We start from the raw sequence: 27,858 nt of genomic DNA, 5'->3' as shown, positions 1-27,858 counted from the left end.
TGAGATGACAAGTGATGATGAAGTCACGTGGAGTGGAGGATGCTGGCTGTGAATAGCACAATGTGAAGTAGAACTGATTGTGAAAGCCTTTCGATTCCCAAGTAGCTAGAACCCTAGTCTTATTATCTAGGGCCATTGCCTTTGCCAAAATGATAATCTCCCAAAAGAGGTGGGCTGAGCATTTGGGCATATTAGCCCTGCGTTGCTTTGCCTTGCCTTAGATGTTGTCCCCACCCTGGATGGAGCCGAGTCCAGGGATTTAACAGCCTAGATTTTATACAGTACTTCCCTGGTGGCTCGGACTGTAAAGCACTACCTACCATGTGGGAGACCCAGGTTCAATCCCTGGGTTGGGAAGATCTTCTGGAGAAGGAAATGGCAACCCACTCTAGTACTCTTGCCTGGAAAATCCCATGGACAGAGGAGCATGGTGGGCTACAGTCCATGGGGTCGCAAAGAGTTGGACACAACTGAACGACTTCAATTTCTATCGTTAGACACAAATGCCAAAGAGATTCAAAATGAACAGATTAAACATGCCTGTCACTCAGCCCAGCTGTGTGTGGTGGCTAATGTGGTTGGCTCCGCTCTATTTGAGCTTCATCTCTTGGGAACTATTTAAAGTGTGACTTAAATGGAGTCACTGTAAATGAGTCTATACAGGGCAGGCTCTGAATATGCCATGTGGGAATCAGGCTGCTTGTGTCAGAGAAGAGATGACAATCTGAGAGCTAGAAAGAGGATTGCATTTTAAAAGGAGGGCATTTGGTCTTGAAAATGCTTAACACTGTTCTTCACATAACTGCAGAATAAAAATTAGTCAATAATTCCAAGATTGAAGATATTTGCATATTAAATATATGTTCTAATTTCCAACATTTAGCATGTATCTCATTTTAGAAATAACAAAGAAAACTTACAAAATCACATGAGTAAGGTTGATATTCTAGAGCTAAGTTCTCAAGTTATGTTTATATATAGTGTCTACACAAAGTAAAGAACTTTAAAAAAGTGTACTACTAGAATATCTATGTATGTAAATAAGCTCTCTTATATCTTAAACAGTAATTATGATTAAAAAAAATAGTTTGTGATTTAGAATCAGATAGTCCTGGATTCTGATATTAGGATTATCAGAGGTTAACTGTATAACCTTTAGCAAATAATTTCTCTGAAACCAACCTCAATGTATTATCAAATAGTTGTAATAACATATAATGACAATGTTATTAGGGCTTCCTGCAATTGCAGGAGTTGTGGGAGATCTGGCTTCTATCCCTAGGTCAGGAAGACACCCTGGAGGAACACATGGCAACCCACTCCAGTATTCTTGCCTGGAAAACCTCATGGACAGAGGAGCCTGGTGGGATACAGTCCGTAGAGTCCCAAAGAGTCAAACTCAACTGACAACTGAGCATGCATGCCCAATGCTATTGAGAGGAGTAAATAAAATAACAAGTGAAGCTGATATCAGTGGTGCATAAGAATTACATATCAAATAACTCTTAGTAAATCTCCTTTTCAAATCAGTTGTCATTGCTTTGTGTGTGTGGGCTCAGTCATTTCTGACTCTTTGCAACTCCATGGACTGTGGTCCACAAGGCTCCTCTGTCCATGGGATTTCCTAGGCAAGAAAACTGAAGTGGGTAGCCATTTCCTCCTCCACAGGATCTTCCTGATCCAGGAACTGAATTCACATCTCCCGTGCCTCCTGAACTGCAGGGAGATTCTTTATGGCTGAGCCACCAGGGAAACCCCTATTTAAATGTTTCCTAATCTAGGTCCACAAAGAAAGGATCACAGTGTAATAAATTATTAAATGAATAACATACAGACTTGTTTGCTAAATAGTCATCTTCTTTTAACCTGTAATCAGATGACATTTTTGAGAAAAGAAAGTTACCATTAGTTTACTCAAGTCAATGAAAATGTCAGCTAAAAATGACAACACATCTTTTCTGAGCCCTTTTCATAGAAACGTGAACGTTCTTAGAGTAGATTGCTCACTTTCTTTCACAGTCTTCATTCTTTTTTTTTTTTTTTTTAATGCTGCAAAAAGCTTTATTGTTTCCATTTGGTCCAAGGCTTGAGAGAGGGCTTCAGGGTGTTAAAAAGCTGCCTAGTGACTGCAGAGAGGGGCTTCAGGCAGCCCTGATGTTAGGTGGGTTCTTCAATGGCCACTGGTCTCCAGAAGCTCCTAGTCGTGCTTGAGGGTAAGCCTTTCGAAGAGATACTCGCCCAACCCAGCCTGGGGACCAGCCAGCCTGCGGAGGTTGGTCAGGTGGTCACCCAGCTTCTTGATGAGTTTCACTTCCTCATCTAGGAAGTGGTCCTCCAGGAAGTCACAGATGTGGGGGTCTCCACGGGCAGAAGCCAGGCCATGCTGATCCAGCAGGGCTTGATTCAGGTTCTTCTCTACGGGAAGGGCGGCTTCCATAGCGTCCTGGGTTTTACCCCACTCATCTTGAGATGGCTTCTGCACATCCAGGAAGAGGGCGCGGCCGCCACGCTGGTTTTGCAGTTTCAAGAGACGCTCTGCGCCCTGGTGCTTCTCCTTGGCCAATTGGCGAAAAAAGTGACCCACTCCTTCCAGGGCCACATCGTCGCGGTCGAAATAGAAGCCCAGAGAGAGGTAGGTGTAGGAGGCCCGCAGTTGCATGTTAACCAGGCGGTTGACGGCGGCCTCCACCTCGGTAGAATAATTCTGACGAATCTGGGAGCTCATGATTGGTCGGTAATAATAAGGAGTTAAAAAATGGTGGCTGGTCCCGGTGATCTCGGACAGCTGAGTGGCTGACTCCGGAGGTTGCGACTGGAAAAAAGGTTGGAGGGTGGTCGGAGGCTGGAGCAAGGGGTGTCCCTGGGTCTTGTCCGTCCAAGCACTGTTGAAGCAAGAGACAGATCCTCGGGGCCGCCGAGCGCACTTCCCACAGTCTTCATTCTTAATGATTTTTGACCACTTTCCAAATTCAGATATCAGACGCAAATCATAGGAACTTACACTGTGAAATCTGCCACCCTTTTTATTGCCAGGCTTGACTCAAATGATCTGCCCACTAAGTGGATATTGCCTTCCTACCTCACAGCTCAACACACATCCCTCCTAAATATGCTGGATCAAAATTGATAATCTTTATGATCTGTTTAGAAAGAAGAAGTGATATCTTCTCATCAATAGTTTGCAGTAAGTAGCTAACCTCTGCCTGAGTCTCCAAATAGTTATGAAGGACTATTTATAGAAGAAAATGAAACTTAACCTTAAAGCAGAGATCAGGCATGATGATAGGTATCCATATGAGTACTCCCCAAGAATCTGAGGGAAATATCAAACATAGTCCTAGAAATATTTCATGCAGTGACAACTGCTATTTCTGGGGAAATGCTTAGCCTTGCATATGATTTGGGGGGATCACTTTTATCTGAATCATTCATTTGTGAATCCCAAAATTCTAGTACCTTCTTGGTCCGTTACAGGGGCCACTGTAGTGAATCAATAAATATTTAAGAGAAATAATTTAGATATGTAACTTTTAAAAAAAGCTTTAGTGCATTCTTTTGAAACCATTGTCTCCTAGGATTCTTTTGAAACATGGTGTGTTTCACAAAGGTTACTGCATAGAGTTTGTTTCCAAAGTCTCTGACAGGAACACATTATAACCAAAAGATGTTTACAGCTTAACTTCAACCATGAAGCTTCAACTATGAAACTTAACTTCAGCAATAATTCTGCCATACATTTTTTTAAAAATTCACTATTGTCATATCTGTGATAGAATGCCAGATTTCCCTTATTGGTTGATTAATCCAATATGTAGTCCAGATCTTCAGATATTTTTTTTTTTCATTTTAGGAAAACCAAACATATTTCATTACTAAAATGTTTTAAATTATGAGACTCCCTTTACCATTGTTTCTAAGCATCTAGTTCAAAGTAAATTTTACTCTCACTTTTATAAGAACTGCTGTGAAAACCATTTCATCCCCTTTGGACATGAATGCTGCATAAATGAGACTGAAGCCAAATGCAAAGAAAAAGGCTCTTTGTCAAGAATTGTGGTCTCACCTGTACCCTTGTTTAGCTGGGGGCATTGTCCAGAACACCTAATATTTTTGACTTCAGTTCTTTTGGCATAAAAATAAAGACAATGATTTCTACCTCTTGGGAGGCAATAATTACATGATACAAAGTAAATGACTACATATTACAGGTCTTGGTTGCTACCTAAATGTCCATCGACGGAGGAATGGGTAAAGATGTGCTATGCATATACAATGGAATATTATCTGGCCGTTAAAATTAGTGAAATAATACCATTTGCAGCAACATGGGTGTACATAGTCTGATAGAGAATGAGGTCATACTGAATGAAGTCAGACAAAGGTAAATATCATATGATACCCCTTATATGAGAAATCTAGAAAGGAAATGGTACAGACAAATTTATTTACAAAACAGAAATAGACTCACAAATTTAGAGAACAAATTTATGGTTACCAGGGGAAATGGTGGGGAGAAGGGACAGTTAGGGAGTTTGGAACTGACATGTACACATTTCTGTGTTTAAAATAGATAAATACCAACGTTGTACTGTATAACATGGGAAACTCTGCTCAATGATATGTAACAGCCTGGATGGGAGAGGAGTTTAGGGGACAATGGATACATGTATACATATGACTGAGTCCCTTTCTCTGTTCACCTGAAGCTCTCACAACAGCTAATTGGCTCTACTCTAATATAAAATTTAAAAAAAAATCAATGAAAATGGTCTTGGTACATAGTAGGTGCTCAAAACAATATGTAATCAATAGGGAAATTGAGAAGAGTGGCTCTCAGATTTTAAGGCATCGCCATTTCAAGGCCATGGGCTACTTGAGGGGATTTCAAAGGATTTTAAAAATAAGCTAAAGTTGAATTTTATGTGCATTATTAAAGCCTGTACATAGAATATTAACATCAGATGAAAGAGCTGGACATCTGCATAAATAAGACTTTTAAGGCAAGATAGTTATTTCAAGAAGATGTACTTCGATTTGATCCCTCTGGTTAAGCTGTGTGTAAATGTCTTGATTCACAATATTCTTTAAAAAAAAAAAAATGTTCACTGAATACCAGCCATGTGGTATTTTGACTCCAGTTGTGCTGTGCTCAGTTGCTAAGTTGTGTCTGAATCTTTGTGACCCCATGGACTGTAGTCCACTAGGCTCCTTTGCCGTGGGATTTTCTAAGCAAGAATACTGTTGTAGGTTGCCATTTCCACCCAAAGGGGGTTTTTCTGACCCAGGGATTAAATCCACGTCTCTTGCATTGGAAAGCACAGTCTTTACCATTGAACTGCTGTCATTCAATCCTAAGGGAATTCCTGGTGAAGGAAAAAGAGCCAAACAATCTTAGCTAAAATCAAAAAGTTTATTAAAGTTAACGTTTCCCCCCTGATATGACAATACAGAAAATTGGCTAGATTTTTATTTTTTTCTAGAAGATCACAAAATGTCAGGGACTTTGAAAATGAAGTGTTGCTTCTCACTGAGAGTCTTGAAGATAGATTGGAGGCTTTCCCTATCTCACAAGGAGTTATCACTATCAAGCTCGCAGCAGAAGACAAGCTTGATGCCGAAGCCTGCCTAACTCTGCTAGTAAAGATACATGAAGCTGCTTTTAGACTGTTTATTAGGTACATCAAAAGGAAGAACAGACAAAGATGCCAGCCTCCGGGTCCCTGCCGTGTACACCCTACAGCATGCATGTGTGTGTGTTTAGTGGCTTGTCATGCCCCACTTTTTTACACTGTGGACTGTAGTCTGCCAGGCTTCTCTGTCCATTAAATTCTCCAGGCAAGAATACTAGAGTGGATAGCCATCCCCTTTTCCAGGGGTTATTCTTAACCCAGGAATCTAATCCAGGTCTCCTTCACTGCAGGCAAATTCTTTACTGTTTGAATCACCAGGGAAGCCAAATAATGCACAGCAGTGGTCTGCAAACTTTTGGGTACAGGCAAGGGTTTTGTGTAAAATTTTTCCATGGACTGGGGTGGGGAGCTGGTTTCTGGATGATTCAAGTGCATTATATTTATTGTGCTCTTTATTTCTATTACATAAGCTTCACATCAGATCATCAGGTATCAGACCCTGGAGGTTGGGGACTCCTGCCATAGAGGACACATCAATGCAGAGTGAGGTGCTGGACATCTCTCAGTGCTGTGCAGCCAAATCTGGGCCACATCCAGTGGTGATATATCTTGCAGCTCTCCTCTGAAGGAGGTGGGCAGAGAGCCTCATAGTCACTGGAACCTGGGAGGCAATGAGAAAGTATCTCATGGTAGCCTCCCAAGGAAGGTAGGGAAGTGCATGGGAGATGAACCCCTAGAATCCCTTCACGTGTTCATCATGCTCTTAAGTCCTGGGAGGACCACATGGAGTTCCTCCAGGTCTCAGAGAAGCTGCTGTGCTAGATTCTGCCTTGGTGGCCTGTGTGAACATGTGTGAGGTCACCAAGGCACAAGGATGAAGACATTTTTTTTTTACTTTATATGTTATTCTTTCAAGGTAAGCAAAATATATTACTTTTCATTCTCCACTCAACATATGGGAATCCTTACAGTAGGCATGTGCTCAGTTGTGTCTGAGTCTTGGCAAATCCTAGACTGTAGCCCACTAGGCTCCTCTATCCATGGGATTTTCCAGGCGAGAATACTGGATTCAGTTGCCATTTCCTCCTACAGGGGATCTTCAAGACCCAGGGTTCAGACTCACGTTTCCTGCGGCTCCTACATTGTCTGGTGGGTTTTTTTTACCACTGAGTCACCTGGGAAGCCAATGGCAACTAGAAAACAGCATAATAAAGGCTAAAGTCATAGAATTTTCACAAAAAAATATTCTAATCCATTGTTTGACTATGGTGGCCTAAGAATGAAAGTTCAAAATTGTGCAGATAAGCAAAGTATACTTTGTGTAACATTTTTAAAATGTATTAAAATAGCATTTGCTTTGTCATCAAAACATACTATTTCCTTACAAAATCATGCTTCCTGGTTCTCATCGTAATTCATAATTCATCTTGAAATACAACTCAAAGAAGCTGGAAGAGAATAAAACCACAGAAATGCTCAAGCAAGGTTGACATACAGTATCAAATCCTAAAGACAAATAGGTCATGTGGGAGTCACTGGGAGTCAAATAGTCCTCTTTCCAACCTTCTGCCCATCCAGCTACCTCTTTGGCAAGGTAGGGCAGGAGAAAGTACCCCAATGCTAGGTCACATCTAGCTGAGTCTTGTTATACATTTATTTACATTATTTAAGCCAAGATCAGAAGCCGCTTTGTTTGGGGAAGAATCTCAGGCTCTAGAATCAGAAAGTGAAGGTGACGGTGAAGTCGCTCAGTCGTGTCCAACTCTTTGCGACCCCGTGGACTGTAGCCTACCAGGCTCCTCTGTCCATGGGATTCTCCAGGCAAGAATACTGGAGTGGGTTGCCATTTCCTTCTCCAGGGGAAGACCTTTAATATCTCTTTGCAATAGTAAAAAACTAACAGAGACACCTCCGCCTTGGTTTCCTTATCTGTCAAACTGCTGTGATGAACATCGTTAAATATTATTGACTAGCATTACTCTTGGGAAAAACACTACACGTGTAAAGTTTTTGCTTGTTTGTGTTTGTTTTTAAGTGAGGGAAATGAATTTTAAAGGAATACACACATACACAAAAAAAGGAATAAAAGGGAAAATGATCATTAATTCTGTTAGCATGATTAAGAAGAATGTATTCTGCTTCAGAGAGATGGGAGGTTCAAATTAATAAAGAGAAGAACTAGGAAGAGGAGAGAGGAGAGGAAAAAAGAAGTCAGATGACACTCTGCTTTCTACAATATGACCCTGCTTCTGACCTCTAATTTTTACTTAAATTTTTTAAACTGATAAAGTGCACAATATGAAATATTTCTTATTTTAAACTCAAATTAAGGATATGCTATGTTTAGATATCAATATTATATATTATAATGAGTTAAAAAAGAAATCTTTCACAATGAATGTACTTTACCATAACCTGAGCAGCAAGAAGACTGAACCCATATCTTTATCCATATCCTTTCTTCATTTACTCCAAAAAACTGGCATTGTGAACACCTACAACCTCTGCCAAAGGGACTTTTATTGTCTTCAGGATCACTGTTGTCCCAATGCATATGGCAAACTGCAGGTATTGGAGTATCAATGTCCTTGAATGTAGCCCCTCTAATCACTGACTGTGGGGACAGACTCTTTAGATATTTGCTACAATGCCTCCAAGTGTTCACTGGCAGAACTGAGCTCCATTTATTCACAGAGCTACCTGGCTTACATAACCTTATTGACTTTTTCTTTTTCTGCTTTGTTTTTTTCACTCCTCTACCAGCTTTCTCTTGGATAAAGAGAACTCCCACACGAATAATTGGCATTTAAATTCTTGTCTCATCATGTGCTTCTGAGAAAAGCTAAACCAAGATATGAGTTCATAATGGAAAACTCACACAAGAGTGTACACACATTAAAGTTCCAGGATTCAAATGCCACCATGGGAGAATGCATTGCTTGAAATTTTCTAAAAATTAGAAGACAGGCTTTGCCCTTGCACAAGATATGCAGTTAGTGGCTTCTTGGCAAATTGAAACTAAGTCTATGAGAGGAGTATCAGCCATCTGACTTATGTTAGTATTAATATAACAAGCCCTACTACATTAGATGGTTGTGAGAGGCCTAAAATAAATAGGATAATACATATTTAAATGTGCTGTAAACTGGTAAGCTCATGAGAATTGGACATCATTTCTCAACCTTGTGATTTTGATGTATCTGTAACATTAATGTGTCAGATATACTTTATAGCTTTAACCTACTTTGTCAAGTTCACTTAGATTTACCACGAGTCTGAAAGAGAGCACTCCGGGCTACCCCTACTTCTTCTGATTCTCAGTCTCCAGGGTGTCCTTTCTCATATTATCACATGAGATCTGCAGCTACAGCAGTTTTTGTGTGAAATCCCTGTGCTAAAATAGTCAGCTTGGGTGTAGGTCATCTAGGTGATTCTTTGCCCAGTGGAAGTGGAATGTTATCAGAATTTAACAAAAAATTGATCCCCTAGCTCAGTAGTTGTGGAAAAGCAAAGCTTGACTTTGTCATGCATATTTTGTGTATTAGGGTTTTGTTCTCTGAACCAATCACACAGCACTATCAGTAAAGAAGACTCTCAATACTATTTTTATTTCTCTATTTTTGTTATCTGATCCATGCTTTTAAATTGATCACTGCTATCCTTTGGAGCTCAGGTCTTGCAGCACTAATGTACTAAGTGCTGAATAGTAATGTTGCTTTTGACATTGGGACCCTTAAAGCAGATGGTATCATTTTTAAAACAGGAATTTATTATGACAACAACCTGCAAACATATTCAGAGTATGGATGGCAGCTTTAAAACACACTATTGTAGCTTTTGTGTATCTCTTTTTTTTTTTTTTTTTCTTGGTTGTTGGAAGTAGTATGGGCCTTTCACTATAGATGTCTAAAGTAATTTCAGGTCAGTGCCGGGGTCCAGCCCCGGTGGATCCAGGGTGATTCGAAGGTGGGGACGGAGTCGGCGTCTTTGGAAAAATACCTATTTAATCACAGATATAGAGAGATTAGAAATGGATAGTGTAGTAGGAAGATTAGTGGAGAAAAGGAGGCTGAATAACTTGGATTACGTGGAATAGCATCCATGCTCCAGATGGGAATTCAGCCAGAAAAACGGGAGCAAGAAAGAAGCAACATGGGGGAATCAGTCTTTCCGGAAACTGATCCGATTTCTTTATTTTGGGGTTTGCTTATATACCTTTTGTTACACATAGGGATGAATACAGAGTCACGTGGGGGTCAGCAGTCCTGACCTTTATCAAAATCAGGTGCTTCACATAAATGTATATAAAAAAAGGTCTTAGGGATATTACATCATCTTCTGGCCATGAGTGAGACCTGCTGACATTTTATGATCCTTTCTTTCTGATAACCAAAAAACTTATTTCTTCCAAGGGTGTTTTTTCTTAAACCAGGCACCACCCTCCAAATAAAGTTACATTCCTATAGGGTGAGGGTGTAGTGAGTTACAATCAAGAAAGGAATTTATTTAACTCAAGGTTAACATGATTAGTCTTAAAGGTTAATACTTATTTCTCCTATATGCTTAAAGGTTAATACTTATTTCTTCCTATATGCTAGTTATATTCATTATAAGGGTAGGGAACATGGAGATTTAGCAGCAAACATCAGCCCAACAAATGAAAATCCTTTCACCAATGCTCCCCTTAAGATCTATTTAGTCTTAAGATATGATAAAGTTACATTTTTACATAGCAAGGACACAGTGATTTATAACAAAGTACAGTGATCTATTACAAAAGAGAAAATCCATTAACTCAAAAAGTCTAGTATTGCTAACATCAAAAACTACTATATTTCCTTTGCTATATTCCAAATACATTGATTAATATATTCCCAGGTGCCTAAGGATATGGAGGCCTGGCGGCAATCATTGACTCAACAAGAAGAAAAAGCCCTATGCTAATTAAGACTCTCAAAATACTCCAAAACTCTCTGTGCTGTTTACGGTTGAGAGGTAGTAAACAATCATGTGCCTAGTGGCAGCAGTATGGATAATCCTGTCACACAAGCTAGTCTGTCAGCAGAGAGGTTTGACCTGAAACATCCTTGTCCCACCCAGAGCAGGGAATTAGCAGCAATTATTGACACAACAAATGAAGAACCCTTCACCAATATAATTCCTAACCAACACATTATACTAATAATTTCTAACTCCCCAAAAGATTTTGCCTTTAGTAAGTCTAAAACATCTCGTGCCTTTCAGGTTGGGAGGCTGTAAACAATCACATGTGGCCAGACAAACCTATACAGGTGGGCTAGATAACCTTCAGAGGAGTCCGTAAGCTGAAACACTCTTGTCACACCCAGGAATTTTTATTGCCTTGGAGCTGCGCGTTTACTCCTTCTCCAAGAGAAACGGTTATGGGGGAGAGCCCCCCGTAAAGTCAGAAGTGTAGGTGAGAGCATAAAACAGACTCTGGCTTTGGGGTAGATGCTCGGGAACAGGGGGTTTCCTGAGGCTTGATCACGCCTTTGCGTATGCCAAGCCTCCTTCCTCATGACCTTTGCCACGGGCGGAATTCCTCACGCTGGCCCCCGGCAGTCAGGATCTAAAATAAGGTATTTTTTTCACCCAGGATTCACTTCCATCACTCCCTAGCTCGCCGTGGCTTTGTTATTTGGTGATTAAGTAGCATTGTCCACAGGTTTTTATTATGATCTTTAAAAAGAAATCATAGCTAAAAAGAATATCGGGTGGGTAAATACCCAAATAACCAGACTGAAGGCAGGTCACCATGGAGAAAGTGACCCAGTGAGTTTACACAGAGATCAGCAAAAAATTTGCCCTATGATTCATTTCACTTCCCAAAACGGAAGGATGAGAATTGGGATCTGGCCATTCAGCATCTTCTTGTGTAAAATTATTAGGGCGCATGGACTTCTATGAGGAAGCGCATGCGTAGGTCAGCCTGGCAGGACAGGCACTGGGACAGCCTCTGGGGATACCAGGGGGAATGGAAGATTGGCACTAGGCTAAACTTTCTCACTCCGCCTCTCGCACAGTTACCGTGTGCCTGGGCTAAAGATACAAACATCGCTCATTGACCATAAAATTAAAACCGTGACCCTTACACACTGGGTTAACCCATAGACACACCTAGGTCACGTATGTACAGAAATAAAGAAAGAAAACCAGAGAGAACGAGGTTAAGAAAGAGGATGAAAGAACCATTAAGAAAAATTAGATCGCTACAGCAAAGTTCCTGACACTAGGAGAACAATACTTGTGGGAAGTATGTCAGAGGAAAGAGCACGTGCATTCAGGGTTAGGAGAGGGCTCGAGTCCCCACTAAGCGAAGCCTTCAGTTTCCTCAGCGGTAACGTCTATCTATCTACCTGCAATTCTTTGACTTATATATTTTTTTCTTACATAAAACACAAAAGGAGAAAAGTTGCAATAATTAAAATCTATATGTGCAAAATGTCTAGGAAAAAGGAAATCCTGGATCAATGGTGAATATCACTATGATTGTTCAATGCTTTTCAATGCATGGAATCTGAATGGATCCATAAATTAAAGCCATTCATTTACATATTCATAAAGTCCCCCCCTTAGGCACCACTGTCACTAAAGTGTAAATAATTTTAAACAGCAGATAAATAGGCAGTCATTTATATATGGAAAAGCTGTACAGTGCTGATTTTGAGGTTAGTCTCCACTTGTAAATTTGAACTCCGAAAGAATCTGGCAGAAAATGAAGACATGTAAAGGACTTGAGTTCTCACCCCGGATATCTGGGTCTTGATGATAATAATGTTATAAATACCTCAATATCACTATAGCTCTCTTATAACATGCTTAATAACTTTGAATATTCCAGTATATGTTCTTGCACAAAGACATTCCTGTAGCAGGCTTTAATTTCTTCATATATTGAATGAAGAGTTTCGATATGAAACTTAGTATTGGTCAAGTCTAAACTTCCATGGTTACAGGAAATTCAATAATTTTGTAAATTAAACAATGAATTAAAAATGATTTTGCTAAGTCATAAACCAACACCTTTTTCAAAGAATTGCATAGAGTTAGATATTTTTCTCAAAGTTAAATTTTAGAATATTTGCATAATTGAGCAATTTAGTATCACTAATAGTGAGATTCTCATGTAGGTTGTCACTACCATGACATTCTGCATTTGCTTCTAAATTTCTGCCCGGAGATTAGGGCATGATATTGGACTTGGAGGTAGAGATCAGGGAGAGAAATGTAGGTGCTTACTCTACCAAACATTGGAAATTTAAATTTGCCACTTATTACCAACAAAGTTCCATCTAGTCAAGGCTACGGTTTTTCCAGTGGTCATGTATGGATGTGAGAGTTGGACTGTGAACAAAGCTGAGCACTGAAGAATTGATGCTTTTGAACTGTGGTGTTGTAGAAGACTCTTGAGAGTCCTTTGGACTGCAAGGAGATCCAACCAGTCCATTCTGAAGGAGATCAGTCCTGGGTGTTCATTGGAAGGACTGATGCTGAGGCTGAAACTCCAATACTTTGGCCACCTCATGTGAAGACCTGACTCACTGGAAAAGACCCTGATGCTGGGAGGGATTGGGAGCAGGGGCAGAAGGGGATGACAGAGGTAGAGATGGCTGGATGGCATCACCGACTCGATGCACGTGAGTTTGAATAAACTTCAGGAGTTGGTGATGGACAGGGAGGCCTGGCGTGCTGCGATTCATGGGGTCTCAAGGAATCAGACACAAGTGAGTGACTGAATTGAACTGACCCACAAAATAGATATTCCATAGGCCAATTATTGTAAGGAAAGATAGAGAAAATACATAGATACATCATGCCCTAAGGATACTCTGCCAGAATTTCTTTCCCCTGACTCTTTTGAAGACTGAACTAAAAATGATAGAAAACAGTTAAATTTTACAGTTTTACATTCCGTGAGACTTTATGGTACTTACAGAAATTGAAATGGAAATCAGGCAAGCCAACAGAAGCATCAACACACAAGATGCTTTAATAGAGTGCACACACAGGCAGCGTGGAGCCCGTTTAATTTTACGTATTCATTGGAAATAATATTTTTTAGGCCTTAATGCCTTTATCCAGGCTACAGTAAAACAAACTGCATCACATGTGCCTTCTCTCATGTACTGCTAGAGCCTCTCAGTTCATCTAAAGATTGAAATCCATATGCTATAAAAGTCTGTTCTTTTTACTGCATAAGCAGGCTCTGTGGTGTTTGTGTGGTAGTTTGGGGTTTGGGGAAAAAGTAGGTTGATTCAAATGCTCTCATTGTGAAACAAACCAACCCCATTCCTCAGAGAACGAAGCTCACTAAATGTTTGCTGCTGGCAAGTGGGTATGCTCTGAAGCCATCCCCGGAGCTTGCTTTGACAGATGTCAGCTGATGGACATTTGCACCAAAGTCTCTGAAATGCCATATTTTCACCCTGTGTCAGTTGGCACATTCCTTTCTTGTACCTTCTGTGTTTCCATTAAATTAGGTTGGAAACAAAGCCTCCTATTTACTGAGCAAAGTCTTTGCTCTGTGAAATAGTGAACAATTACAACCATTAGCCTGTCGAGCACTTCTATCAGTTCAATTAAGAATGCCTACCCACTGCATTCCGCATCATAGACACCCTGAGCGGAGCCTGACTCCGCCGTTCAAGACTGGCGAAAAGTCTCTGATCACACTGGGGTGATGATGGAACTTTCTTTCATTTGTAGCCTTCTTACAGTTTCTGAGTGTGTTAACCGTGTTCTGTGCACTGTTGGCACAGTGTTCTGACCCCATTCAAAGGAAAAACTTTCCATGACTTCCTCAAAATCTATTATAACTATCACAAAGGTGCAATGAAAGCATAATCTGATGAACTATTATAATAAAGGCAAAATATATCAGTGGGAGATTGTAATTTTTAACCAAGAGTTGAATACTTGTGTATTCAAGATATTGGTAAATTCAAACAGATGGGAAAATAGAAGAAAAAAGTAATTTTAAAACTCCAAAATATTGTCACAGTGTCTATGCTTCCTTTGGTACTCCTATTACCACCACATGTCAAACATTATATAGATTTGATCATATATAATGGAAGCAAATATTCCTGAATTAATCTTACCAACTATTATAGAAAAGCTTTAGTCATAAAAGCTTCAAGTTTGAAATGTTTTAAAGTAAAAATTTTACTTGAGACATACATACATATAATATATAGTTTACATGTACATAAGCATATGAAATGTGTATTCTACACATTTCAAAATATATTATTCATCCAACATGCATAAGGTAAAACTCTAAACTGTTAGGAAAAATAATAGGAAAACATTTTTACATCTTTGTGTTGCTAGCAATGGGAAAAGATGTTTTAGATTAAAAAAAAAAAAAGCAAAAATAAGATGAATGATAAATAAAGCTAATTTAAAACTAGCAATGGCCATTCCTGACTTGACACCACAGTTAAGGTAAAAAGACCAAAGACAAACTGGAAAAAAAAAATTTGTAGCTATATAGTGAATGAAAGATTGCTATATAACACACATAAAGTAACCACTATAAGACATAAAGAAACAAACAGAAAAATAAAAACAAGTATTTGAGATAGTAGGGAGACTAATGATCAAAACCCATGTAAAGTCTCTCACTGTATTATTCACAAGCAATGAAATGCAAATTTAAAAAAACTGACAATATAAAGTCATGGAAATGATATGGACTGACAGGAAGATAGAAACAAGTAATTACAGAAATAAATTGCTACTATTACAGTAGGATATAATGCTATATTATCTAATGAAATAGAATATACATATATCCTGTGACCCAGCAATAGCACTTTTCAGGGAAACTGCTGAGTCTGTGCACTGGGAAACATGCTGGAGAAGATTTTTAACAGGTCTCCTGGTGAAAGTGAAAATTTGGGAGTATCAGTATGGGAAAGAATAAATAAATCAGAATATATTAACACGAGGCAATCCTATAGAGGACAGAGCTATTGCTACACTTATTATTGTGGCTGATCCCAACAAACAATTTTAATAAAATTGAGAAACTCTCAAAAGGATACTTACAGAATTTTATTAGTTGCATAATGTTCAAGAACCTAAAGCATAAATATCTAAGTATTATGCAGTGCATGCATAAATACATATGCAAGAAACCTATTAATCCAAGAGAATGATAAACAAAATTTGGAATAGTGATTTTCTATTACAGTGAGAGGGAGAAATGTGATGAGTTTAGCACACAGGTTACTCTATGTCCTAATCAGGTGAGCAGACAAATATAGTTCTTAATTATTATTGTATGGCAACCAAATGTATATATTTATATATATTTGTGGACTTCCCAGGTGGCTCAATCCCTGAATCAGGAAGATCCCCCAGAAGAGGAAATGACCACCCACTCCAGTGTTCTTGCCTGGGAAATCCTGTGGATGGAAGGAGCCTGGTGGGCTACAGTCCATGGAGTTGCAATGAGTCAGACATGATTGAGTGACTCAACAAAAAATGACCATATAATTATTTCATAATTTTAACAAAAATCATTTTTCAACAAAATCATTGGCAACAAAGGAAAAATGTTGTTAAGATTGTTAAAGAATAGTTTAAGGAAAGTTTTCTATTTTATACACATTAATAGCATACTTTTCTCTTTTGCCCGTCATTCTCATGCATTAATCAACCCAGAAGTCTCACGTTTTTCTCTCCCATATCTTCTCTCTGTAGTAGTTAGAGTCTAGCTTAGAAAGAAGGAAACTGAGCATCTCAAATAGAAGTGATGTGGTAACAATGATTGATTGCCAGATATCTCAGATAAGAGTAATGTCGCACAATGACCGATTATGCAGGTGGGCAAAATTTGAAGAGAAGAAGAGAAAGGGAGCTGAATCAAAGATTATTAACTCTAGGAGGAAATGGAATTAAAAGAAGGAAGATTGCTGAACCAGGATTTGGGAGCAGAAGAAGCTCCTAACTTCAAACACTGCCACTGCCTCCAGCACCAAGATCTGGGAGCAAGAATCGCCTGCTCCAATGTTGGGATTGAAGAAGCTTCACACCCCTTCCCTTCAGAGATTCTATGAAAGAAAGGAAAAGACAAAGAGTAAATGGAAGAAATTCCAGCTTCTAGTCTGCCCCCAGCACCTCTTGCTGATAGAATTTAACAAGCCAAATGGCAAATGAACATGGGAAATGTGGTTTGCAGATCCCTAATTCTCTGTATCAGTCCCTCAATATTTGCATAACTGTATCAAGTTTTCATACAAAGCCTACCCTCTGTATGAAACTGCATGAAATTACACATACATGAGATGAGATTTTGTTCTAAAGACAAGTTGTTGAGCGTGGAAGGGTGTGGCAAGTTATAAGTGAAGGAGGTTGGTGAGTCTGCAGACAAGAGACAGAGCTGCCATGATGCTTTGTGATCAATTGCACTCTAAGAGCCCTTCCAGAAGACAAACCCAAATAGAGAAAGATGAGACCCAGCAAAGCCAACTCCTGCTGATAATTGTGTCATGAAATCTAGATCCACAGCCAGCACCCTCCTCAGAGCAAGAGGAGCATGTAGTTTAGGGCAATGGACTGGTGCCATGTGCCCTTCCTACCCTTGTCTTTTTGTCTTTTAACTTAGTAATAATAATAATGATAAAGTGTTTTCCTTACCTCATAACTGGCATTTATAAGAGGACATTTTAAAGTCCCTGCTGCTACTGTTGCTAAGTCGCTTCAGTCGTGTCCGACTCTGTGCAACCCCATAGACGGCAGCCCACCAGGCTCCCCTGTCCCTGGGATTCTTCAGGCAAGAACACTGGAGTGGGTTGCCATTTCCTTCTCCAATGCGTGAGAGTGAAAAATGATCTTTAACCCATCATGCTGCTATAGCCCATGCTACCATATTAATTGATTTTTGTTTTTCTGCTCCTTCAATGCCCATCTTCTTAACTAGTTATCGATTTTATACAAATATAAATAGTGTATATATGTCAATCTCAACCACACAATTCATCCTACACCTCTTCCGCCATTTGATGTCTGTGTGTTTGTTCTCTGTCGGTGTCTCTATTTCTGCTTTGCATATAAGATCTTCTATACTAGTTTTCCATATTCCACATATTTGTGTTAATGGAACTCTACTCAGTCCTCTAGGGTGGCCTAAATGGGAAGGGAATCCAAAAAAGAAGGGATATATGTAGCTAATTCTCTTTGTTATAAAGCAACTATACCCAATACAAATAATTTAGAAAAAGCTAAAATAAAAACCACCATCCTCATTTGCTCTGTATCTCTAAAGGACATATGTTGGACAAATATCATTCCCAGTACATCCCCACTAAGAGCCAAACTCAAGTCAGAACACTTGCCCTCTACACTGTGGCAAGTCAATGTGCTCAAAGCTGACTCTCCGTTTGTTGGCCATAATTTATTTCTCTAGTCTCTCTTTATTGCTGCCTTCATTTTATTTCTTGAAAAGTTTGAGAAGCCCTTAGACTTTCATACTGGACCTGTAATACTAACCAGGATGAAAGGAGATAAAGGTGGGAATGGTTTGAAGGAGACTTGAAAAATCAGCCCAGGGTGCAAGTCAAATAACCTGCCAAAGAACTGTTAGATAATTGCACATTTTTATTTTCCAGAAACAAAATTGGAACATTAGAAATATGAGAAGTGCAGCCGATGACTTATTTCTTTAAAATATTTGGTTGGGATGTAAGAATAACAGATACAAGCCTCTGCGTTTAGCAGAATCATTAGTGTGAAACTATGTACCTGACTCCAAAAATACGTCAAAAACAGTACAGAATATAAGCCAATTCCCAGCAGTTTGAATTTATTATTTATGATGCCAGTTAAACAAGGCTAATGGGCTCCACAAAAGTGGTTATAGCTGCTGTGCAGTATTAGTAGAAATTAGTCAGATGTTACCAGCTCAATACAAAGTCAATTTACAAAGGCTTCTGCAAATGACAGTTTGGCTGAGTTAACATGACACTTGAGAGCATCGCCGCTGTGTCAGTCTTGGCAAGTGGGTTTAGAACCAAAGTCAGCATTTATCAGTGTAGGAAACGAATTAAACTGAAGTGGAGGAGGAGCAATAATGAGCACTTTACCCAACATGCAGAAAGAGTCCATTACATCATCCTCCTCTCTAATTCGCCTCTAAGGAGTTTCAAACAAAAAGCCATTAAGGGTCACCTTGCTCATGTTGTTAGGTTACTTCTCTACCCAGCTTCTTCTCATCAGATTCATGCTCTAGGAATACCCTCTAGCAGTGAGTTATTCAGTAAGGGCTGCAGTTACATCAGCTTGCTGTTTCTCAAGGAAATTCTACAGAGGTATATTGGTATACACAGTTGACTAGAAGATGTGCTAAAAAAAAATGTGTAAACCTAATACTTTATTTTTAATTTATAAACACTTTATCACATATATGCTGATGAAATCTTTTTATAAAAACTTCAGTTCCGTTCAGTTCAGTTCAGTTGCACAGCCGTGTCTGACTCTTTGCAACCCCATGAACCACAGCACACCAGGCCTCTCCCTGTCGATCAGCAACTCCCAGGGTTTACCCAAACTCATGTCCATTGAGTCAGTAATGCTATCCAACCATCTCATCCTCTGTCATCCCTTTCTCCTCCTGCTGGCAATCTTTTCCAGCATCAGAGTCTTTTCCAATGAGTCATTTCTTCACATCAGGTGGCCAAAGTATTGGAGTTTCAGCTTCAACATCAGTCCTTTCCATGAACACCTAGGACCGATCTCCTTTAGGATGGACTGGATGGATCTCTTTGCAGTCCAAGGGACCCTCAAGAGTCTTCTCCAACACCACAGTTCAAAAACATCGATTCTTCAGCACTCAGCTTTCTTTATAGTGCAACTCTCACACCCACAATTGACTACTGAAAAAACAATAGCCTTTAGTAGACAGATCTTTGTTTTCAAAGTAATGTCTCTGCTTTTTAATATGCTGTCTAGTTTGGTCATAACTTTCCTTCCAAAGAGTAAGTGTCTTTTAATTTCATGGTTGCAGTCATCCTCTGCAGTGATTTTGGAGCCCCCAAAAATAGTCAGCCACTGTTTCCACTGTTTCCCCATCTATTTGCCATGGGAAAAGACTGTCGAAAGTCCCTTGGACTGGAAGGAGATCCAACCAGTCCATTCTAAAAGAGATCAGCCCTGGGTGTTCTTTGGAAGGAATGATGCTAAAGCTGAAACTCCAGTACTTTGGCCACCTCATGTGAAGAGTTGACTCATTGGAAAAGACTCCTATGCTGGGAGGGATTGGGGGCAGGAGGAAAAGGGGATGACAGAGGATGAGGTGGCTGGATGGCATCAAGGACTCGATGGACATGAGTTTGAGTGAACTCCGGGAGTTGCTGATGGACAGGAAGGCCTGGTGTGCTGCGATTCATGGGGTCACAAAGAGTCAGACATGACTGAGAGACTGAACTGAACTGATGGGACTGGATGCCATGATCTTAGTTTTCTGAATGTTGAGCTTTAAGCCAACTTTTTCACTCTCTTCTTTCACTTTCAAGAGGCTTTTTAGTTCCTCTTCACTTTCTGCCATAAGGGTGGTGTCATCTGCATATCTGAGATTATTGATATCTCTCCCAGCAATCTTGATTCCAGTTTGTTCTTCTTCCAGCCCAGTGTTTCTCAAGATGTACTATGCATATAAGTTAAATAAGCAGAGTGACAATATACAGCTTTGACGTACTCCTTTTCTTATTTGGAAACAGTCTGTTTTTCCATGTCCAGTTCTAACTGTTGCTTCTTGACCTGAACACAGATTTCTCAAGAGGAAGGTCAGGGGTTCTGGTATTCCCATCTCTTTCAGAATTTTCCACAGTTTATTGTGATCCACACAGTCAAAGGCTTTGGCATAGTCAATAAAGCAGAAATAGATGTTTTTACTGGAACACTCTTGCTTTTTCAATGATTCAGCAAATGTTGAAAATTGGATCTCTGGTTCCTCTGCCTTTTCTAAAACCAGCTTGACTATCCGGAAGTTCATGGTTCATGTATTGCTGAAACCTGGCTTGGAGAATTTTGACCATTGCTTTACTAGCATGTGAGATGAGTACAATTGCAAGGTAGTTTGACAATTCTTTGGCATTGCCTTTATTTGGGACTGGAATGAAAACTGATCTTTTCCAGTGCTGTGGCCAGTGATGAGTTTTTCAAATTTGCTGGCAGATTGAGTGCAGCACTTTCACAGCATCATCTTTTAGGATTTGAAATAGTTCAACTGGAATTTCATCACCTCCACTAGCTTTGTTCATAGTGATGCTTCCTAAGGCCCATTTGACTTCACATTCCAGGATTTCTGGCTATAGGTGAGTGATCACACCATCTTGTGTAGCTGGGTTGTGAAAATCTTTTCTGTACAGTTCTCTGTATCCTTGCCACCTCTTCTTAATATCTTCTGCTTCTGTCAGGTCCATACCATTTCTGTCCTTTATTGATCCCATCAATAGCTCCCTTGGTATCTCTAATTTTCTTGAAGACATCTCTGGTCTTTTCCATTCTATTGTTTTCCTCTATTTCTTTGCATTGATTGCTGAGGAAGGCTTTCTTATCTCTCCTTGCTATTCCTTGAAACTCTGCATTCAAGTGGGAATATCTTTCCTTTTCTCCTTTGCTTTTCACTTCTCTTTACACAGCTATTTGTAAAGCCTCCTCAGACAGCCATTTTGCTTTTTGGCATTTCTTTTTCTTGGGGATGGTCTTGATCCCTGCCTCCTGTACAATGTCATGAACCTCCTTCCATAGAGTCAAATCAAGAACCAGGCTCTTTCAGCAGATATAAGGTTATTCCAGCTATATTCATGATAATTAATTTCCTTTTCTTCATCAGTAATTGAATATCACTATTATTCCAAAATAGCTGTACCATTATTCTATTCTAGTTCCCATTTCTCTATCTGGACTATTCCCCTAGACTCTGAATTGTTCCTAATGACATCTGATGGATGTGAATTTGAGCGAACTCAGGGTGTTGGTGATGGACAGGGAGGCTTGGCGTGCTGTGATTCATGGGGTCGCAAAGAGTTGGACACGACTAAGTGACTGAACTAAACAGAACTGAATGGCATCTGTAGTTTAAAAAGTTTTCTGGACCATAGAGACAAAGAATGCATAATTTCAGATACTTAAGTATTAAGATGGAAATCTTTACACCATTTAATTTCATTCATAAAAACACTTACTTGTGATACTTGCTCCAAGCAGTATATACAGTTACATACACATGTAGCTATTTCTATGGCTTTGTTATCTGAGATTCGACACTATCTTTAAAAAGAAATGAAGTGGGTATAAGTATTCTATATTATATTTAAGTAAACAAAGATCCAGAGGCAAGAAGTGGCATGCTTTGTGTTGCCTATGAAGTAAGTGATGTTTATGTATATTCGTTTGTTCAGGCTGGTGTAGCAAAGTACCACAAACTTAGCAGAAATTTATCATCTTACAGTTCTTGAGTTCAAAAGTCTGGAATCAGAGTATTGGCAGGGTTGGTTCCTTCCAAGGGCTGTGAAAGGAGGATCTGTTTCATGCCTCTCTCCTTGGTTTCTGCCTGGCTTTCTTCATGAGCAAGTGGCATTCTCCATGCATGCATGATTCTGTACTAATTTCCCCCTTTTACGCAAACACCAGTCCTATAGGACTAGGCCCAACTTTAATAAACTCATTTTAACTTGTTCAGTTCTGTAGAGACCCTATTTTCAAATTAAGTCATGTTCTGAGGCACTGGAGGTTAAGACTCCAACATATGAATGAAGGGCATTATTCAAGCCAAAATATAGAAAAATACACATCTCTCAGTATTACTACTTAATGTCTTTACTGTGATACTAAGCTGCTGAAGAAAGATGGGAAAGTGTTAGCAGAGATGAATCAAAAGAGAGTTGAATGGGGTACGTTAAAAAAAAATAAAGTCAAGTAGTAAAGACTTCCCTGATGGTCCAATGGTTAAGACTTTACCTTCCAATGTAAAGGGTGTGGATTTCACCCCTGGTTGGGGAGCTGAAATCCCACAAGCCTCACAGCCAAAAAATAAGCAAACAAAAAAATATAAGACTCAATATTGTAACAAATTTAGTAAAGACTTTAAAAATGGCCCACATTAAATATATATATATATATATATATATTTAAAAGTGTCAGGTACCACAGCTTGAATACAGTTCACAAAATTACCCCAAGATAATTTTAAACGTGATAATATGTACATTTTATTTTATAGCTTGATAGGATTAACTGCATCGAAAGAAAAGTTCAGGAGCAAGTAAGAATGCACTTGCCTATCCTATTTAGTTTCCGGTAATAAATTCCAATTATTTTGAATTGACAGTGTTCTGCTCAGCCTAGAGTTTACTTCAAGAACTTCCTTCTCTGCTCTGTTTAAGTACCATAGACAAATGACTATACAGAATTCGTTGGCAAGGCTCCATTTATTTAAAGCTCATCTATGTTTCTCTTTCTCTCTCTGGGGACGCTTTGGGGGAAAAAAAATACTCATGGTCCAAATGCTGGGCCTGTTGTGGATGCTTTGACTTTAGAAAAGGAGTGATCTAAGCCTGAGCTTCAGCTCTTCTGTTTAGTAGCATCTATAGGGAAATTATCCTAATAGAAAAGGATATCGATTTATTTTATAAATCTGGGGGGGTTGCTGTCCCACCTTCTCAACCCTCCAATATTCCTGCTCTTCCAACCTCCTAAATTACTGAAGCTATTAATTCAAAGGACTTGTTCAGAGATCCTGTTCAGTTCTGCCCCTAATCTTGGTCCAATAAATATTTGAAAATTGCAGCTAAAGCCAAATCATAATTCTCACATAATGCAACTGCAGGCTAGTCTACCCGGCTCAACGCTTTAAAGTTTCTGGAGGAGGGAAGTGAGAGATGATGAGATCTGGGGACAGCTTATGTGAGCAATTTGTTATGCATGCAGGAGGGACGGAGGCTTGACGATAGATTCACTTCTTGGTCCTGAACCTTAATTAACAAGGCACTCTGAGAAACTCACAGAGAAACCATAAGAAAATTCTTCTGAGCATTTCGCAGATTATTCACTTAATATCTTTGGGGATTTATTTTATTATTTTTCTGTCTTTTGAGAGCTGCAGCTTTGTTGCCTTGACATCCACACTCAAGAGTTATTGGTATCAAACCAAGCTATATAAAAAGCTATCAAGCATGTCTCAGATTTTCCACAGTTCAAAGCAGTGTTGGCAGCTGGCCAGCCATGAAAGATGAGCTGAGGGCCAACATGGTGAGTGTGACTGCATGTGCAAAAATCGAGCATGGGGGTGAGGGAAGAGAGTGGGAACCTTCCTCATGGACCTGAGGGTCACACTCTCCCCCTGCAGGGAGGAAATGGAACTTAGAAAGTCCTCCGCTAAATATAACCACAGTAGGGATAGATTATGAGTTTTGTGGTCCAGATAATTTTTCCTAAAACACATTGAAATAAATATCTGTTATCTGAAAAAGAAATAGCAGACTCTTGGAGAAGGAATTTATCAGACAAAGAAAGAGGAGATCTGGTTATAATAACCAGGAATAAAGCTACTAAAGAGGATTTCATTCATGCTAGCCCCAGAGAAACAAAGACTCTAAGGTTCAGAAGTCCACTGAGACCAAAATGCGAATAGTTATGGTGACAATACTCTCTTAACACAGAGAATATGCATTCCTAAAATGCTAATAAAATTGATGACGTCCTATTAATCCCGATTCTGTTCCAGGTACAAGTTTCCAATTTACTTTTAACTTTTTGGTGTGTGTTTTTCAAACACAGTTGGAAAACGGAGGTGGAAAAATGAGACACATCTTATTTCCTTATCATCTTACCGAAACATGATTATGTTTGGTGTCATTTTAAGGACAGACTGTAGGCAGTGTTGTTGATATTTCATAGATGAGGATATTAGTACTCAGAGATGTTCAATGTTTGTCAGAGCCCCCAGGGCTAGCAAGAAGCAAAACTGGAACTCAAGGTTAGATTTCTACCCTCCCATCTCATCCTCTCAATCCAGGGATAGCTTCTTCTGCTGAAGAGCATGCTTGCCTACATCCTAAGGCATGTTTGACTCTTTGCGACCCTATTAACTGTAGCCAACCAGGCTCCTCTGGTCCATGGGATTCTCCAGGCAAGAATACTGGAGTGGGTTGCCATGCCCTCCTCCAGGGGAACTTCCTGACTCAGGGATCGAACCCACATCTCCAGCAGCTCCTGCATTGCAGGCAGTTTCTTTACCACTGAGCCACCAGGGAAGCCCGCTAAAGAGCATATTCATTTATAAATGCAGACACCCTACAAGGCTAACTGGAGGTTCTGGTGGTGTCTCAGCCCTCTTCCCTGCCAGTTGTCTGTGGACTTTGTGGAGCACACCTTCAAAGTAGACATTAACACTCTGGAACAATGACCCTCAAGCAGTGAGGGATGGATGTTAATGGATAGAGCACGGCTTCTTCATCTCTCAGCAGTGCAGTTCAATGAGCATCTGTCTTGAATACTACTGACAAAGGAGCCTGGTGGGCTACAGTCCATGGGGTTGTAAGAGTCAGGCATGACTTATGTCTAAACAACAGCAATATACATACATACATATACATACAATCTACACACATATATATACAAAATAAAGCAATCTTATTTAATATTTTATAATCATTTTACTTAATATATAATGAACGTTCTTTAGAGTCTTCAAATATTATTTTGTAAAATTGCTTTCATCCCTGAAGACAGTTTGTCCTGCTCTATGTACAAAATTTTAGTCAGTGATATAGAACGTCCTTTTCTATTTTTTTTTTAACTAGCATAAGCATTCTTAAACTTTTGAAATGTTCTTTTTAGTATCCCAACTAGCAGTTAACAAAAGCACCAGTAGCTTCTTCACAACTCTGTATTATATCCTTAAAATATTTGTTAATTTACTAGTGACAATTTAATTTACCAATTTCAAACATGATATTTTTTTCTTATCAAGTGATCTCCCCTTTATATGGTTATCAAAAATGCAGTAGTCTCCTTCTTTGAGAATGCGAAAACGTTTGCTGTGAACTTTTCAACTTACATTTCTTTGTGGTTGAAAACTATCCCTAACAGCTGTCTGAGAATTTTAGTCACTTCCACCCTAAGCAGCTGTTGGTTTTCAGTGGCTATTGGGGTAGTAGGAATGTGCCAAGGGATCGAAGCAGGAAAAAGATAGGACTTTTGAGGTACTGGGAATTGAGCTTCAACAAGATATTTTCTTGTGGGTTTTTTAATGTGTGGGAGAAAGACTTTTAATAAGTGACCTTCTCGTAATGTTTAAATCAACAGCATCCTGTCTGTCTCCAGGTTTAAAAGCAAAGCTCTTGAAAGAATGCAATAGAGCTGTATATGGACCTGACTTTATTTAATCTTTGATTTCCCTTTCAGGAACAGTGCACTATGATTCTCATAGTTCTTAGAGGGTTATGCGCTTAGTATCTGCCAGGAAAACTTGAGTGATTTTAGGGGTTTTGTATGTCTTACTGTATCAGTTCCACTCAGAAATTGGGGGGGGGGCGGATTTCCTTTAAGCATCTGTGCGGTTTGGAATCAGAGTCCCAAAATGTTAGCCAGCTAACTGTAATGTCAGGAAAAAAACTGTTTTAGTGAGAAGGAAGGAAAATAAAGAGGGAAAGAGGGAGGGAAGAAGGCAGAGAGAGAGAGAGAGAGGGAGAGCAGAAGAGGAAGGAAAGAAGGAGCACCATCTGGTTATGCTGCAGTATGCTGTGCAATACTACAGTATTCCACCAGAAGCAGCTTCTAATGTCACATACATCCCTGAAAGATGAGCATATTTAGTGGAAAGAAAGGAGGGTCATAAGAGCTATTACTATTTCTATGACTCTGCTGTTGTTGTTGTTGAGTTGCCCAGTGGTGTCCGACTCTTTGTGACCCCATGGACTACAGCATGCCAGGCTTCCCTGTCCCTCACCATCTCCCAGAGTTTGCCCAAGCTCACGTTCATTACATTGGTGATGGCATCCAGCCATCTCATCCTCCAATGCCCTCTTCTCCTTCAGCCTTCTATCTTTCCCAGCATCAGGGACCTTTCTAATGAGCCTGTGCACATCAGAAGACCAAAATACTGGAGCTTCAGCTTCAGCAACAGTCCTTCCAGTGAATATTCAGGGCTTATTTCCCTTAAGATTGACTGGCTTAATCTCTTTGCTATCCAAAGAACATTCAGAAGTCTTCTCCAGCACCACAGTTCAAAGGCATCAGTTCTTTGGTGTTCTGCTTTTACAGTCCAGCTCTCATAACCCTATGTGACCACTGGGAAGACCACAGCCTTGACTATATGGACCTTTGTCGGCAGAGTAATGTCTCTGCTTTTCAACACACTGTCTAGATTGGTCATCACTTGCCTGCCAAGAAGCAATCGTCTTCTGACTTCATGGCTGCAGTCACCATGACGCCACCATTCTTCCAAATGGACACTATTTCTAGGTGTGCGTGGCATGCCCAACATGCTTCCATGCTTGGGTGGAAAATACTGATTGCTAGCTGGACCAGGTCACACAGGTTTCTGCTGATGATGCCCAGTGTCTTCTACTTGCTTTCTTGTAAGCTGTAGAGGATGAGATGTTTTTTGGATGGCATACCAACGCAATGGACATGAGTTTGAGCAAACTCTGGGAGATAGTGAAGGACAGGGAAGCCTGATATGCCACAGTCCATGGGGTCACAAAGAGTCAGACGTGACTTAGCGACTGAACAACAACAAAAAGCTGTAGACTTCCCTCCAAACCTGTGTTGGACCAAAGAGTACTAGAAGACACACCCTCTGAAGTGACCCATCACTGCGTCCATTCCCACTGGATCCACAGCTCTGGACTGGCAGAACAAGCTAATTCAACCGCCATTCCATATCACAGCGCTCATTTTCAGAATATGTCTCCTCAACAGCTGACTTCGCTGTTTTCTTCTGTAGTTTCTCCTCAGCCACTAAGCCCAATTCTCATGTCAACTCTCCCACTGTCTTGGCCAAAGGGGAGTCAGTAACATGACTGCAATTCTCGTAACGTCCATAAGCACATGTTCTCCTCAGGAAGGTTCTCCCATTTAGCGTTCCTACTTAAGGGTGGCAGACAGCTTCAATCAGTACATGTATAAAAACTGAGGTAAGGAGATGAGTCACACAGCCTTTCAGAAATGAGTTTTGATCACCAGCTTTTTCCAC

At 39.8% G+C, this 27,858-nt stretch overlaps 1 pseudogene across 1 annotated transcript; it reads right to left on the bottom strand.

The window, feature by feature from the left end:
- On the bottom strand, positions 2,026-2,898 carry LOC102187494 (annotated as a pseudogene). The gene has a single exon (XR_001918622.1). The product of XR_001918622.1 is annotated as a ferritin light chain pseudogene (transcript).

The sequence above is a fragment of the Capra hircus genome, chromosome 10 (genome assembly GCF_001704415.2).
Source record: "Capra hircus breed San Clemente chromosome 10, ASM170441v1, whole genome shotgun sequence".
Classification (NCBI taxonomy): Eukaryota; Metazoa; Chordata; class Mammalia; order Artiodactyla; family Bovidae; genus Capra; species Capra hircus.
Note: the sequence above shows the minus strand (reverse complement) of the source record. Positions and strands in the feature narration are given on the sequence as shown.